This window comes from Entelurus aequoreus, linkage group LG09, assembly GCF_033978785.1.
Source record: "Entelurus aequoreus isolate RoL-2023_Sb linkage group LG09, RoL_Eaeq_v1.1, whole genome shotgun sequence".
Taxonomy (NCBI): domain Eukaryota; kingdom Metazoa; phylum Chordata; class Actinopteri; order Syngnathiformes; family Syngnathidae; genus Entelurus; species Entelurus aequoreus.
Window position 1 is genome coordinate 10,135,687 of NC_084739.1, and position 16,684 is coordinate 10,152,370.

Below are 16,684 nucleotides of genomic sequence, written 5' to 3' on the forward strand. Positions count from 1 at the left end.
TTTTCCAACACAAATACAACGTTGAAACAACATGCTTTTTGACGAAGTTTATTCAATGTCAGGTTGTGACATTAATTTGACCATTGAATTTTGATCATTTTTCAACCAATATTTTTCAACACAAATACAACGTTGAAACAACATGCTTTTTCACATTGTTTATTCAATGTCAGCTTGTGACATTCATTTGACCATTGAAATTTGGTCATTTTCAAACCAACATTTTAAACAAAAACACAACGTTGAAACAACATACTTTTTGACGACGTTTAATCAATATCAGGTTGTGACGTTGATTTGACCATTGAATTTTGATCATTTTTCAACCAATATTCTACAACACAAATACAACGTTGAAACAACATGCTTTTTGACGACGATTAATCAATGTTGGGTTCTGACGTTGATTTCACCATTGAATTTTGGTAATTTTCAAACCAACATTTTAAACAAAAATACAACGTTGAAACAACATACTTTTTGACGACGTTTAATCAATGTCAGGTTGTGACGTTGATTTGACCATTGAATTTTGATGATTTTTCAACCAATATTCTACAACACAAATACAACGTTGAAACAACATACTTTTTGACGACGTTTATTCAATGTCAGGTTGTGACGTTGATTTGACCATTGAATTTAGATCATTTTCCAACCAATATTTTCCAACACAAATACAACGTTGAAACAAAATGCTTTTTCACATTGTTTACTCAATGTCAGATTGTGACGTTGATTTGACCATTGAAATTTGGTTATTTTCCAACCAATATTTTACAACACAAATACAACGTTGAAACAACATGCTTTTTGACGACGTTTATTCAATGTCAGGTTGTGACATTAATTGAACCATTGATTTTTTGGTCATTTTTCAACCAATATACTACAACACAAAAACAACGTTGAATCAACATACTTTTTGACGTTTATTCAATGTCATTTTGTGACATTGATTTGACCTTTGAAATTTAGTCATTTTCCAACAAATACTCTATAATACAAAGACAACATTGAATCAACATACTTTTTGACGACGTTTATTCAATGTCAGGTTGTGACATTGATTTGACCATTGAATTTTGATCATTTTTCAACCAATACTCTACAACACAAATACAACGTTGAAACAACATGCTTTTTGACGATGTTTAATCAATGTTGGGTTCTGACGTTGATTTGACCACTGAAATGTGGTTATTTTCCAACCAATATTCTATAATACAAAGACAACGTTGAAACAACATACTTTTTGACAACGTTTATTCAATGTCAAGTTGTGACATTGATTTGACCTTTGATTTTTTTGGTCATTTTTCAACCAATATTCTACAACACAAATACAACGTTGAAACAACATACTTTTTGACAAAGTTTATTCAATGTCAGGTTGTGACGTTGATTTGACCTTTGAAATTTAGTCATTTTCCAACAAATAATTTACAACACAAATACAACGTTCAAATAACATGCTTTTTCACATTGTTTACTCAATGTCAGCTTGTGACGTTGATTTGACCATTGAAATTTGGTTATTTTCCAACCAATATTCTATAATACAAATACAACGTTGAAACAACATGCTTTTTGACGACGTTTATTCAATGTCAGGTTCTGACGTTGACTTGACCATTGAATTTTGATCATTTTTCAACCAATATTCTACAACACAAATACAACGTTGAAACACCATGCTTTTTGATGACGTTTATTCAATGTCAGGTTGTGATATTTATTTGATCATTGAATTTTGGTCATTTCCAAACCAATATTCTACAACACAAATACAACGTTGAAACAATGTGCTTTTTGACGACGTTTATTCAATGTCAGGTTGTGACGTTGATTTGACCATTGAATTTCGATCATTTTCCAAACAATATTTTTCAACACAAATACAACGTTGAAACAACATGCTTTTTGACGACGTTTATTCAATGTCAGCTTGTGACGTTAATTTGACCATTGAAATTTGGTCATTTTCAAAACCAATATTTTCCAACACAAATACAACGTTGAAACAACATGCTTTTTCACATTGTTTACTCAATGTCAGGTTGTGACGTTGATTTGACCATTGAAATTTGGTTATTTTCCAACCAATATTCTACAACACAAATACAACGTTGAAACAACATGCTTTTTGACGACGTTTATTCAATGTCAGGTTGTGACGTTGATTTGACCATTGATTTTTTGGTCATTTTTCAACCAATATACTACAACACAAAAACAACGTTGAATCAACATACTTTTTGACAACGTTTATTCAATGTCAGTTTGTGACATTGATTTGACCTTTGAAATTTAGTCATTTTCCAACAAATATTCTACAACACGAATACAACGTTGAAACAACATGCTTTTTGACAACGTTTAATCAATGTCAGCTTGTGACGTTGATTTGACCATTGAAATTTAGTCATTTTCCAACCAATACTCTATAACACAAAGACAACATTGAATCAACATACTTTTTGACGACGTTTATTCAATGTCAGGTTGTGACATTGATTTGACCAATGAATTTTGGTCACTTCCCAACCAATATTCTACAACACAAATACAACGTTGAAACAACATGCTTTTTGACGATGTTTAATCAATGTTGGGTTCTGACGTTGATTTGACCACTGAAATGTGGTTATTTTCCAACCAATATTCTACAACACAAATACAACGTTGAAACAACATACTTTTTGACTACATTTATTCAATGTCAGGTTCTGACGTTGATTTGACCATTGATTTTTGATCATTTTCCAACCAATATTCTACAACACAAATACAACGTTGAAACAACATGCTTTTTGACAACGTTTACTCAATGTCAGATTGTGACGTTGATTTGACCATTGAAATTTAGTCATTTCCCAACCAATATTCTACAACACAAATACAACATTGAAACAACATACTTTTTGACTACATTTATTCAATGTCAGGTTGTGACATTGATTTGACCATTGATTTTTGATAATTTTCCAACCAATATTTTTCAACACAAATACAACGTTGAAACAACATACTTTTTGACAAAGTTTATTCAATGTCAGGTTGTGACATTGATTTGACCAATGAATTTTGATCATTTTTCAACCAGTATTCTACAACACGAATAAAAAACGTTGAAACAACATGCTTTTTGACGACGATTAATCAATGTCGGGTTCTGACGTTGATTTGACCATTGAATTTTGGTCATTTTCCAACCAACATTCTGCAACACGAAAACAACGTTGAAACAACATGCTTTTTGACGACGTTTATTCAATGTCAGGTTGTGACGTTGATTTGACCTTTGAAATTTAGTCATTTTCCAAAAAATAATTTACAACACAAATACAACGTTCAAATAACATACTTTTTGACTACGTTTATTCAATGTCAGGTTTTGACGTTGATTTGACCATTGAATTTTGATCATTTTCAAAACCAATATTCTACAACACAAATACAACGTAGACACAACATGCTTTTTGACAACGTTTACTCAATGTCAGCTTGTGACGTTGATTTGACCATTGAATTTTGGTCATTTCCCAACCAACAACATGGATCAATGCACAAATACAACTATTTTGCAACATGTATGTATAATCAACGTTGTATCAACGTCTTGTGCCTGCTGGGTGTCGGCCCTGCTTGTTTTTTGGGGGCTTTTTTTTTTTTTTGCAGGCCGCATGCATCAGTAGTTTTGTGAGAGAAAAAAAACAGTCTCTGGGACAATATTAGAAAGGATGCTCGCGGGCGGTTCTTTGAAGCTGAACGCCAGAGCTGTTGTTCGCGTGCTCCTCTCACAAACTCCGCGATGATGCTGATGACGGCGGTCTTCAGCCAAGCTGGAGGGGGAGGCAAAAGAGCTCTTTTGCACGCCTCCGTCTCCAGCCAGAAGTGAAGTGGAATCTTAAAATTGCGGTCATAGGATTCGACGGCGGCCAGAAAGAATCCAACAGTGCAACGGAGCGAGGAGCATTTGGCATGCAGCAAGTCAAGTAGCTCATAATGCACTGGAATCATAATAATAAAAGTTGAGTCACAGGCGAGCTGGTGCTGTCACCCCGTGGGGAGTTAAGTTAGACCAGTGGAATTAAAAAGTGACCAGTTGTGTGGCTTAAACAACAAGAAAACTGCCCGTTGTTTTTATGCGATACCACTGTTAATATTAGCAATGCAATTACATGACGAATACTTTGACCATATCATTTCTAGATAACAAAACAGGTAACCATTTCTTCCAATTGCAATATGAAGGGATATTCAACTCCATTGTTTTGAGGGCCACATTTCCAGACAGCAAACGTATTCCTTCACTATTACCTAGGGATGTCCGATAATATCGGACTGCCGATGTTATCGGCCGATAAATGCTTTAAAATGTAATATCGGTAATTATCGGTATCGGTTTCAAAAAGTAAAATGTATGATTTTTTAACACGGACGTAGGGAGAAGTACAGAGCGCCAATAAACCTTAAAGGCACTGCCTTTGCGTGCCAACCCAGTCACATAATATCTGCGGCTTTTGACACACTCACAAGTCATTGCAATGCATACTTGGTCAACAGCCATACAGGTCACACTGAGGGTGGCCGTATAAACAACTTTAACACTGTTACAAATATGCGCCACACTGTGAACCCACACCAAACAAGAATGACAAACACGTTTCGGGAGAACATCCGCACCGTAACACAACATAAACACAACAGAACAAATACCCAGAACCCCTTGCAGCACTAACTCTTCCAGGACGCTACAATATACACCCCCCCTACCCCCTACCCCTCACCCCACCTCAACCTCCTCATGCTCTCTCAGGGAGAGCATGTCCCAAATTCCAAGCTGCTGTTTTGAGGCATGTTAAAAAAAATAATGCACTTTGTGACTTCAATAATAAATATTTTTTCCATAACTTGAGTTGATTTATTTTGGAAAACCTTGTTACATTTTTCTTTTTCTTATGCCTTCTGATCTCTCTCTCTCTCTCTCTCTCTCTCTCTCTCTATGTCCACTACTTGATGTCCATATCCCCCTCCCCACCCCCCCCCCCCTCCCTCCACACCCCTGATTGTAAATAATGTAAATAATTCAATGTGATTATCTTGTGTGATGCCTGTATTATGATGATAGTATATATGATAGTATATATCTGTATCATGAATCAATTTAAGTGGACCCCGACTTAAACAAGTTGAAAAACTTATTCGGGTGTTACCATTTAGTGGTCAATTGTACGGAATATGTACTTCACTGTGCAACCTACTAATAAAAGTCTCAATCAATCAATCAATAATGCATTCAGCGGGGCATCACAACAAAATGAGGCATAATAATGTGTTAATTCCACGACTGTATATATCGGTATCGGTTGATATCGGTATCGGTAATTAAGAGTTGGACAATATCGGAATATCGGACATCGGCAAAAAAGCCATTATCGGACATCTCTACTATAACCATATTTTCTGGACCATAAGGCGCACCGGATTATAAGGCGCACTGCCGATGAGCGGGTCTATTCAGGTGTGGGGATGGTTCAATTGCAGAGGATAATTTCACCGCGCCTAGTGTGTGTGTGACAATCACTGGCACTTTAACTTTATATTCATACAAAAGGCGCACCGGATTATAGGGCGCATTAAAGGGGTCATATTATGATTTTTTTTCTAAATGTAAAACACTTCCTTGTGGTCTACATCACATGTAATGGTGGTTCTTTGGTCAACATGTTGCATAGATGATGTTTCACTTTCTGACAGTCGCTTCAGGATGCGCCGTTTTGTGGTCTTATTTACGTGGCTCACCTTCGAGTGCCGAAAGAAGACTGCATGTAAAGTAACTCTATATGTATATATGCATGTGTATATATATATATTTGGTCCATGGCCGAAAGCCAACTGCATGTAAAGTAACTATGTATATCTATATCTATATCTATATGTATGTGTGTGTATATATATATATATATATATATATATATATATATATATATATATATATATATATATATGTATATCAGTGTTTCCCATAAAATTCCAAGATACCTGTGGCGGTGGAGGCGTGGCTATGGGCGTGGTCACCATGACATCATCGAGTAATTTGCATAATTTACTACAATGATTTGATTTTCTCTAAAAAGGCTCAAAAAATGTATACTTACTAATTAATAATAACAGTTTTGTTTTAAGCGTCCATCCATCCACCCATTTTACAATATAATTACAACACTTTATGTACATATTTATATACAGATTTGAACAATAAGTTATTCACTGAAATATATTTATTAATTGTGGTTCTTGTAAAAAATATATCTTATAAAATATAAAAGCTAAAATGTCTCAAAGCTCTGCCCCTTTAATTAGTGCATACTAAATAATTTAACTTTAGCCTACTACTACAACCATATTATTTACCAGCAACATAAAGTGAAACAGAGGCAGAGGTGTCCTGCCACAGTCAGTAACAAATAAACAGAAAACAGTAGTGGTGGTAGATAGACACAGAGCTTCATCAAACATCTGATCCAATGAACAAAGAGCTCCAAAAATCTTGAACTTTAGACTGCCATCAGTTTTACTCCCTACACTTAACCATGTGTTTCCTACTGCCTGCAGACTTTGCACCCTTTGTTGTATACACATCAATCAATCAATCAATGTTTATTTATATAGCCCTAAATCACTAGTGTCTCAAAGGGCTGTACAAGCCATAACGACATCCTCGGTGTCGAGTGGGTCTGATATAATATTGTGAAAGTCCAACACATCAGCGAAAGTCCAGTCCATGGTGGGGCCAGCGGGAACCATCCCGAGTGGAGACGGGTCAGCAGCGTAGAGATGTCCCCATCTGATGGACAGGCTAGCGGTCCACCCCGGAGCAGAGTAGAAAAGAAAAGAAAAGAAACGGCAGATCAACTGGTCTAAAAAGGGAGTCTATTTAAAGGCTAGAGTATACAAATGAGTTTTAAGATGAGACTTAAATGCTTCTACTGAGGTAGCATCTCTAACTTTTATCGGGAGGGCATTCCATAGTATTGGAGCCCGAATAGAAAACGCTCTATAGCCCGCAGACTTTTTTTGGGCTCTGGGAGTCACTAATAAGCCGGAGTTCTTTGAACGCAGATTTCTTGCCGGGACATATGGTACAATACAATCGTCAAGATAGGCAGGAGCTTGACCGTGTAGTATTTTATACGTAAGTAGTAAAACCTTAAAGTCGCATCTTAGGTGCACAGGAAGCCAGTGCAAGTGAGCCAGTATAGGCGTAATATGATCAAACTTTCTTGTTTTTGTCAAAAGTCTAGCAGCCGCATTTTGTACCATCTGTAATCTTTTAATGCTAGACATAGGGAGGCCCGAAAATAATACGTTACAGTAATCGAGACGAGATGTAACGAACGCATGGATAATGATCTCAGCATCGCTTGTGGACAAAATGGAACGAATTTTAGCGATATTACGGAGATGAAAGAAGGCCGTTTTAGTAACACTCTTAATGTGTGACTCAAACGAGAGAGTTGGGTCGAAGATAATACCCAGATTCTTTACCGAGTCGCCTTGTTTAATTGTTTGGTTGTCAAATGTTAAGGTGGTATTATTAAATAGATGTTGGTGTTGAGCAGGACCGATAATCAGCATTTCCGTTTTCTTAGCGTTGAGTTGCAAAAAGTTAGCGGACATCCATTGTTTAATATCATTAAGACACGCCTCCAGCTGACTACAATCCGGCGTGTTGGTCAGCTTTAGGGGCATGTAGAGTTGGGTGTCATCAGCATAACAGTGAAAGCTAACACCGTATTTGCGTATAATGTCACCTAGCGGCAGCATGTAAATACTAAAGAGTGCAGGGCCAAGAACTGAACCCTGGGGAACTCCGCACGTTACCTTGACATAGTCCGAGGTCACATTGTTATGGGAGACACACTGCATCCTGTCAGTAAGATAAGAGTTAAACCAAGACAAGGCTAAGTCTGACATCCCAATACGCGTTTTGATACGCTCTAATAAAATATTATGATCAACAGTATCGAAAGCGGCGCTAAGATCAAGAAGCAGCAACATAGATGAAGCATCAGAATCCATCGTCAGCAATAGATCATTAGTCATTTTTGCGAGGGCTGTCTCCGTAGAGTGATTTGCCCTGAAACCGGATTGAAAAGGTTCACAGAGATTGTTAGTCACTAAGTGTTCATTTAGCTGCTGTGCGACAATTTTTTCGAGAATTTTCGAGATAAACGGTAGGTGGGACACCGGCCGGTAGTTCACCATGAGGTCAGGATCGAGGTTAGGTCTTTTGAGTAGAGGATGAATAACCGCTTTTTTGAATGCTAGAGGAACAGTACCAGAGGAAAGTGATAGGTTTATAATATTTAACACTGATGGACCTAATAAAACAAAAAGCTCCTTGATAAGTTTCCCAGGAATTGGGTCAAGTAAACATGTTGTTTGTTTTGTCCCATTTACACATTTTAACAATTCCTCCAATGTTATTTCATCAAAGAGAGAGAAACTATTTTGGAGGGCAATGTCCGTCGTATATACAGTCATATTTGTGTTAATAGAACCCAGTTGTGGCTGGGATGCGTTGTCTTTAATCTCTTTTCTGATGAGTTCAATTTTCTTATTAAAGAAATTCATAAAGTCATCTGCTGAGTGGGTGGAGCTACTGGGAGGAGTCCCTTGTTGGGTTAGCGATGCTACTGTACTAAACAAAAATTTAGGATCATTTTTGTTGAGGTGGATGAGATTTGAGTAATATTTAGCTTTAGCTGAGGTAAGCATGCGTTTATAAGTTATTAAACTATCACTCCATGCTTGATGGAAAACCTCAAGTTTAGTCGCACGCCATTTGCGTTCCAGCTTTCTACATGATAATTTCTGGGCTTTAGTTTCTTCTGTAAACCATGGGGTACGCCTTTTAGGGGCCCTTTTTAGCTTTAGCGGTGCTACAATATCAATGGTGTCGCGCAGGGCGTCGTTAAAGTTGTTAGTGAGGTTATCAATAGAGCCCACATAATTTGGGAAAGGTGCCATTACTGAAGGCAGTAGGTCAGTAAGAGTCGTCGTTGTGGCAGTATTAATGTTGCGGCTGCTATAGTAGTTATTATTATTATTATTAGTTTGTTGACAATGAGTCCGAACTTCGAATTTTATAAGGTAATGATCGGACATTACTTTAGTGTACGGGAGTATCGTAACTTTAGAGGTGGTGACACCCCTGACAAGCACTAGATCTATCGTATTACCGTTGCGATGCGTGGGTTCATTTATTATTTGTGTAAGACCACAGCTATCAATTATAGTCTGGAGCGCCACGCATGGAGGGTCCGATGGGGTATTCATATGGATGTTAAAGTCTCCCATTATGATTATATTGTCGGCGTGCGTCACTAGATCAGCAACGAACTCTGAAAATTCATTGATAAAGTCCGAATAGGGCCCAGGGGGGCGGTAGATGACAGCCAGGTGGAGAGGCAGCGGTGTGACAAACCTCATAGTGAGCACCTCAAACGAGTTATATTTATTATTTAGGTCCGAGGTAAGGCTAAAGTTTTTGTTGTATATTAGTGCAACACCCCCACCCCTTTTAATGTGGCGGGCAATATGCGTTCCCGCATAGCCAGGAGGAGACGCCTCACCCAGCGCAAAAAATTCGTCTGGTTTGAGCCAGGTCTCGGCTAGACCAGCGACATCAAGATTGTTGTCTCTGATGACTTCATTAACTAATAACGTTTTGGAAGACAATGACCTTATGTTTAAAAAGCCCATATTATAGGTAGTGGGCTGTTTTGTGGAGTTTTTGTTGAAAGTATCCGTAGTAGCAATATTAATAATGTTACGTTTATTATGCATAGTGCACTTTAAATAATTTCGACCATATCTAGGAATTGATATGACAGGAATTTTTAGATTGTTTGCCACCTCAGTAAAATGCATGTCCACCTCTGACGCAGAAAAAACATTATGTGAGTTGTATATTATTCTAGAAGAATTGCTATGTGTGCAGGGATTATCCAGCCTGGCGCTGGCTAGTTCTAGCTTAACAGACTCCTTATTAGCGCTTCTTTGTGGATTAGCATTTAGCTTTTTCGTTAGCCCCGCTAACAACAAAGCATTTAGCTTTGTTGTTAGCCCCGCCCGACACCCCCGCTTCTGCTTCCGAGCGCACCGCTTACGTCTCTTTCGCTGACCGTCTCCGCTGGTAGTCGACGCCGCTGCTTCAAAGGCCACTGCTGGATGTAGCTCGCGAAGAATTCCCAAGCTAGCGAGCAGGTCCACCGTACACGCATCTATCAGCCCAAAATGGCCCGATCTCTCCACATCCAGAATTGTAAGTCGGTCGTAAGTGATCACGGAGTGAACACGCTGTGAGCCAGCCATGAAATTGACTGAATTGAGGGGTATTTTTGCCCTCACTTCCAGGAGCGCTCGCACGTTGTGCTTCTAATATAAATACATTTAATAAAGTCAAATACAAATAAGGCAACAAGAGAAGTAACCTACACTTCTCTTTTGTAAAGTAAATCTGAACAGCCGATATGGGCATCTACATCAACTATATGATTTGCCTGAGAAGCTGGAGAGGACAAAAAAAATATATATATATATATATTTTTTTTTTTTAATATTATTTTTTATTTATTTGTGGCGGACGTAATTCTTTCGTGGCGGGCCGCCACAAATAAATGAATGTGTGGGAAACCCTGTATATATATATATATATATATATATATATATATATATATATATATATATATATATATATATATATATATATATATATATATATATATATATATATATATATATATATATATATATATATAGTCAGGGTTTCTGTGGTTTATCTGTTATACAGTGAGAGGTAGAGCGGAATGTACGTTAGGTCAGGAAAAAATAGAGGCTATTTCATCTCTACAAGCCTGTTTTGCAGGTTTCCCTGCTCTTCAGGGGATTTCCGGAAAATTTCAGGAACGAGAACTCTCCTGAAGTACTATCTATCCATCTATCTTTCTATCTATATACTGTATATACATATGTACATACATACATACATACAAACATACATATTATATTATATTTATCCAATTAATATATAATTGGATAGTATCTGAAAGTTGGACTCCTACCTTGTTTACTTCTGTGACGACCTCCTTAAAGTTTCGTAATCAATCACAAATCTCAAGTAGCTAAAATGCGCCGAACATGGATAAGTGTGAGGATAAGTGTTTTGAATTTTTCCCATCGTGCTTTGTAATGGGTGAAATTCTGATTATTTTTTTTATGGTGCATGGACCTTTTTTTATAATACCCACAATTGCTGTTATTTTGTGTTATGTGTGACCATGTCTGTTTTTGTGTTGGTTAGATTTTTTGTTTTGTTTTCACCATGACTAGGGAAGGTTGTTTGCATTAGGTCAAACAAGCAAATTGCGGTGCTGTGGTTCATTTTAAAGTATGGTAAGTGGCCATAGATCTGGATTACTCATGTTGTCCACAAGATGTACTCTGACTTTTAAACTCGTGACGTCTCGCGGGCCAAATTTAAAGACGCCCGTGGGCCGTAGTTTGGACACACCTGTTCTAATATTAGAATAATTATGTATATTATCACACTAACTTTAGTATGTTTAAAGTCTGTTGCTTTAGTTATTAGCTATTGTGCTCAAGTTAGACTTTTCTAATCTATGCAAGGACAAAACTTTTGTCTGAGGGGTGGCCTCAGCCACAGATGTTATCTTTGTTTTAGCCCGCTAACAGCCAAGGACTTCAAGGACCTCAACGAAGATAAGATGACAGCACGCAGACGAAGCAGAAACTTCAAGGACCTCAACGAAGATAAGATGACAACACGCAGACGAAGCGGGGACAAGGCAAAATCACAAGGCCCCAGCACATTCCGTCACGTATTGTGCGTCCTGGACCTGCTTTGCATAATATATGTGACCACGCCTTTTAGAGGCGGCCTTAGTGTTGTTGACTGTGGAACTCCTGAATAAATAGAGGGACGCAGGAGCTGAACGTTAGAGCGTAGGGAGAGACTGTTACTAAGTGTGCAGCTCCATGCGTTCTCCTCATGAGTAAATTGAACTCTGTCTCTGCATGATTCCTTGCTTCTTGTCTGATTAATAGATGTCATCAGTGTTTGAACCCGACATCTACGTGGAGCTATTTTTTTTCCCCCCACACCAAGGTAATGACGCCTGTCAAAGCTTTAAACGCCGTCTTGTAAGAAGACAATTACGGTATGTCTCACTTGACTCGTTGGGTATGTTGTAATATTGTTGTTGAATCTCACCGAGGCCAAAAGGCGTCACCAGCGGGATGTTTATTGTTTGTGCTCGGCATAGTGGCGCCTGCAGGCATGCAATCACGCTACAGGTGCCGTTAGGGATTACCTGGCTTTTATGACACTGAGGGAAGTTCGTCAATGTTGCTCTTGTAGCGCATTATAGAAATAGAATCATTTTTTTAAAAAATAACTTGTCACAATTTTGACAGTTATAGCTGTTGAGTACTCGCAGCCAGCGCTTAGCTAATTAAAGAAGGTTTCCCCGCTAACTTTCTTCCTGACATCCATATTTCATAAGCACTTCTCACCATTACCGCCCGTCTCCTATGCGAGCTCTTCTTCGTGCCAGTGCAGTTGACTGCACAACAGGGAGCAGCTTACATTCCAGGCTCCTCTTAATTATTAACGCCATCCTCAATATGCAGCCGGCTTAATCTCATCCACACAACTTGAGACAGTGGACGCGCTTAAAAAAAAAAGACGTTTCTCTTTTTCTGAGGTGTGACCGGACTTGTTTTCAGCAGGTTTCATATCAGAACACTGAATTGGGAACTTACCATTTATGGTGTTTACATTGTTTAGGTCAGGGGTCACCAACCTTTTTGAAAGTAAGAGCTACTTCTTGGGTACTGATTAATGCGAAGGGCTACCAGTTTGATACACACTGAAATAAATTGCCAGAAATAGCCAATTTGCTCAATTTACCTTTAACTCTATGTTATTATTAATAATTAATTATATTTACACTTAATTGAACGGTTTAAAAGAGGAGAAAACACGGAAAAAATGACAATTAAATTTTGAAACATAGTTTATCTTCAATTTCGACTCTTTAAAATTCAAAATTCAACCGAAAAAAAGAAGAGAAAAACTAGCTAATTCGAATCTTTTTGAAAAAATTAAAAAAAGAATTCATGGAATATCATTAGTAATTTTTCCTGATTAAGATTAATTTTAGAATTTTGATAACATGTTTTAAATAGGTTAAAATCCAATCTGCACTTTGTTAGAATATATAACAAATTGGACCAAGCTATATTTCTAACAAAGACAAATCATTATTTCTTCTAGATTTTCCAGAACAAAATTTTTTAAAGAAATTCAAAAGACTTTGAAATAAGATTTAAATTTGATTCTACAGATTTTCTAGCTTTGCCAGAATATTTTTTTTGAATTTTAATCACAATAAGTTTGAAGAAATATTTCACAAATATTCTTCGTCAAAAAAACAGAAGCTAAAATGAAAAATTAAATTAAAATGTATTTATTATTCTTTACAATAAAAAAGATAAATTTACTTGAACATTGATTTAAGTTGTCAGGAAAGAAGAGGAAGGAATTTAAAAGGTAAAAAGGTATATGTGTTTAAAAATCCTAAAATCATTTTTAAGGTTGTATTTTTTCTCTAAAATTGTCTTTCTGAAAGTTATAAGAAGCAAAGTAAAAAAATAAATGAATGTATTTAAACAAGTGAAGACCAAGTCTTTAAAATATTTTCTTGGATTTTCAAATTCTATTTGAGTTTTGTCTCTCTTAGAATTAAAAATGTCGGGCAAAGCGAGATCAGCTTGCTAGTAAATAAATACAATTTAAAAAATAGAGGCAGCTCACTGGTAAGTGCTGCTATTTGAGCTATTTTTAGAACAGGACAGCGGGCGACTCATCTGGTCCTTACGGGCTACCTGGTGCCCGCGGGCACCGCGTTGGTGACCCCTGGTTTAGGTTTATGGACAATAACAGTAATGGCATTTTAATGCACTGACATAAAAAGTCCTCGTTCACCTGATTTGCTTGTGGAGTCGCTGGGAGCGTTTAGTTACTTAACTACAGAAAGTGCCAGGCGTTTATTGGGTGTGTTATTTTGACAAGTTGTGGATCGGTGTTGGAATATTTAATTGGCATTTTCGCCGCGATGCTCCAGCAGTGCTCGGCTTTACTGTAATAAAGTCTGCCTGCGTGGTCGTAATTACTGCTACCTTGGAGGCTTCAATTGCAGGTGTTTACTTTCTCATGTTGAAGAGAAGTGGATGACAAAGTGTTATTTAGGGTACTGTGTCTATAAGAGTGGAGGCCACTGTTTAACCCTGTAACACCCCTTGTTGTAAAATTACAACGTTACCTTTAACCATCCTAAAAAACAATCTGTTATATATTTTTTTTGCCACATTTACATAGTCATTGGGTCCTATTGTTCAGTCTCACAAGGCTATTGGATCGTACATTTGTTTATAAGTCACGCCTTCTGGCCATGAACTCACACAACCTCTCAAGGTTTCCTTCAAACAAAATCTATTTGTTTCATTGGACTGGATTCATCAGATTCAAGTAATTAAAATGTCTTTTATATTTTTTGGGGTTGTTATTACAATGTCTAGAGCATGTACATATGTAGTTATTGTGGAACAGATGCATCAAATTTCATTTAGAGCTTGTTATATAATTGTTGCAATTACAAAAGAGGGGGGGGGGAAGCGTTTTTTAAGAGTTTTATCTTGTTACATATTTACTATATTTGTAATAAATGACTTCATAAAAATATAACTAATGTGTGATTATTATTAATGGTATACACCGTTATGGGGCTAAGTAAGCAATCAACCCTGCAAATGAACCCTTAGTTGTTCAGACAACGGGAGTACAAATACAGAAATTCACGTTGGCTACGTAGCTAGGTTAGCTTCTATTTTTTTAGCTTCGCAAAGCTGAATATTATTAATTGTGTATTTACATGTTCATGGTTTAATAGTATTTTTGATCTTCTGTCTATCCATCCAGTCAGGTTTTTTTTTAATTTAGTTTCTATCTGCATTTGAGACTGCTATGCTATCACGTTGGCTACGTAGCTAGGTTAGCTTCTATTTTTTTTTAGCTTCGTAAAGCTGAATATTATTAATCGTGTATTTACATGTTCATGGTTTAATAGTATTTTTGATCTTCTGTCTATCCATCCAGTCAGGGTTTTTTTTTAATTTAGTTTCTATCTGCATTTGAGACTGATGCTATCACATTGGCTACGTTTCTAGGTTAGCTTCTATTTTTTTAGCTTCGCAAAGCTGAATATTATTAATCGTGTATTTACATGTTCATGGTTTAATAGTATTTTTGATCTTCTGTCTATCCATCCAGTCAGGGTTTTTTTTTAATTTAGTTTCTATCTGCATTTGAGACTGCTATGCTATCACGTTGGCTACGTAGCTAGGTTAGCTTCTATTTTTTTTAGCTTCGAAAAGCTGAATATTATTAATCGTGTATTTACATGTTCATGGTTTAATAGTATTTTTGATCTTCTGTCTATCCAACCAGTCAGGTTTTTTTTAAATTTAGTTTCTATCTGCATTTGAGACTGATGCTATCACATTGGCTACGTTTCTAGGTTAGCTTCTATTTTTTAAGCTTCGCAAAGCTGAATATTATTAATTGTGTATTTACATGTTCATGGTTTAATAGTATTTTTGATCTTCTGTCTATACATCCAGTCAGGTTTTTTTTTAATTTAGTTTCTATCTGCATTTGAGACTGCTATGCTATCACGTTGGCTACGTAGCTAGGTTAGCTTCTATTTTTTTAGCTTCGAAAAGCTGAATATTATTAATCGTGTATTTACATGTTCATGGTTTAATAGTATTTTTGATCTTCTGTCTATCCATCCAGTCGGGTTTTTTTTTAATTTAGTTTCTATCTGCATTTGAGACTGCTATGCTATCACGTTGGCTACGTAGCTAGGTTAGCTTCTATTTTTTTAGCTTCGAAAAGCTGAATATTATTAATCGTGTATTTACATGTTCATGGTTTAATAGTATTTTTGATCTTCTGTCTATCCATCCAGTCAGGTTTTTTTTTAAATTTAGTTTCTATCTGCATTTGAGACTGATGCTATCACGTTGGCTACGTTGCTAGGTTAGCTTCTATTTTTTTAGCTTCGCAAAGCTGAATATTATTAATCGTGTATTTACATGTTCATGGTTTAATAGTATTTTTGATCTTCTGTCTATCCATCCAGTCGGGTTTTTTTTTAATTTAGTTTCTATCTGCATTTGAGACTGCTATGCTATCACGTTGGCTACGTTGCTAGGTTAGCTTCTATTTTTTTTAGCTTCGAAAAGCTGAATATTATTAATGGTGTATTTACATGTTCATGGTTTAATAGTATTTTTGATCTTCTGTCTATCCATCCAGTCAGGTTTTTTTTTAATTTAGTTTCTATCTGCATTTGAGACTGATGCTATCACGTTGGCTACGTTTCTAGGTTAGCTTCTATTTTTTTAGCTTTGCAAAGCTGAATATTATTAATCGTGTATTTACATGTTCATGGTTTAATAGTATTTTTGATCTTCTGTCTATCCATCCAGTCAGGGTTTTTTTTTATTTAGTTTCTATCTGCATTTG

The 16,684-nt window shown here is 36.6% G+C and overlaps 1 protein-coding gene across 1 annotated transcript in view; it reads right to left on the reverse strand.

Moving 5' to 3' along the window:
* Positions 1-5,209: 5,209 nt before the first annotated feature.
* The window catches only part of cuedc2 (CUE domain containing 2), a 466,641-nt gene continuing 455,166 nt past the window's right edge, over positions 5,210-16,684 (reverse strand). The window contains exon 10 of the transcript XR_009827226.1: positions 5,210-5,263. The gene's annotated coding sequence lies outside the window, so the exon portion shown is untranslated. The remainder of the gene's footprint in view (positions 5,264-16,684) is intronic.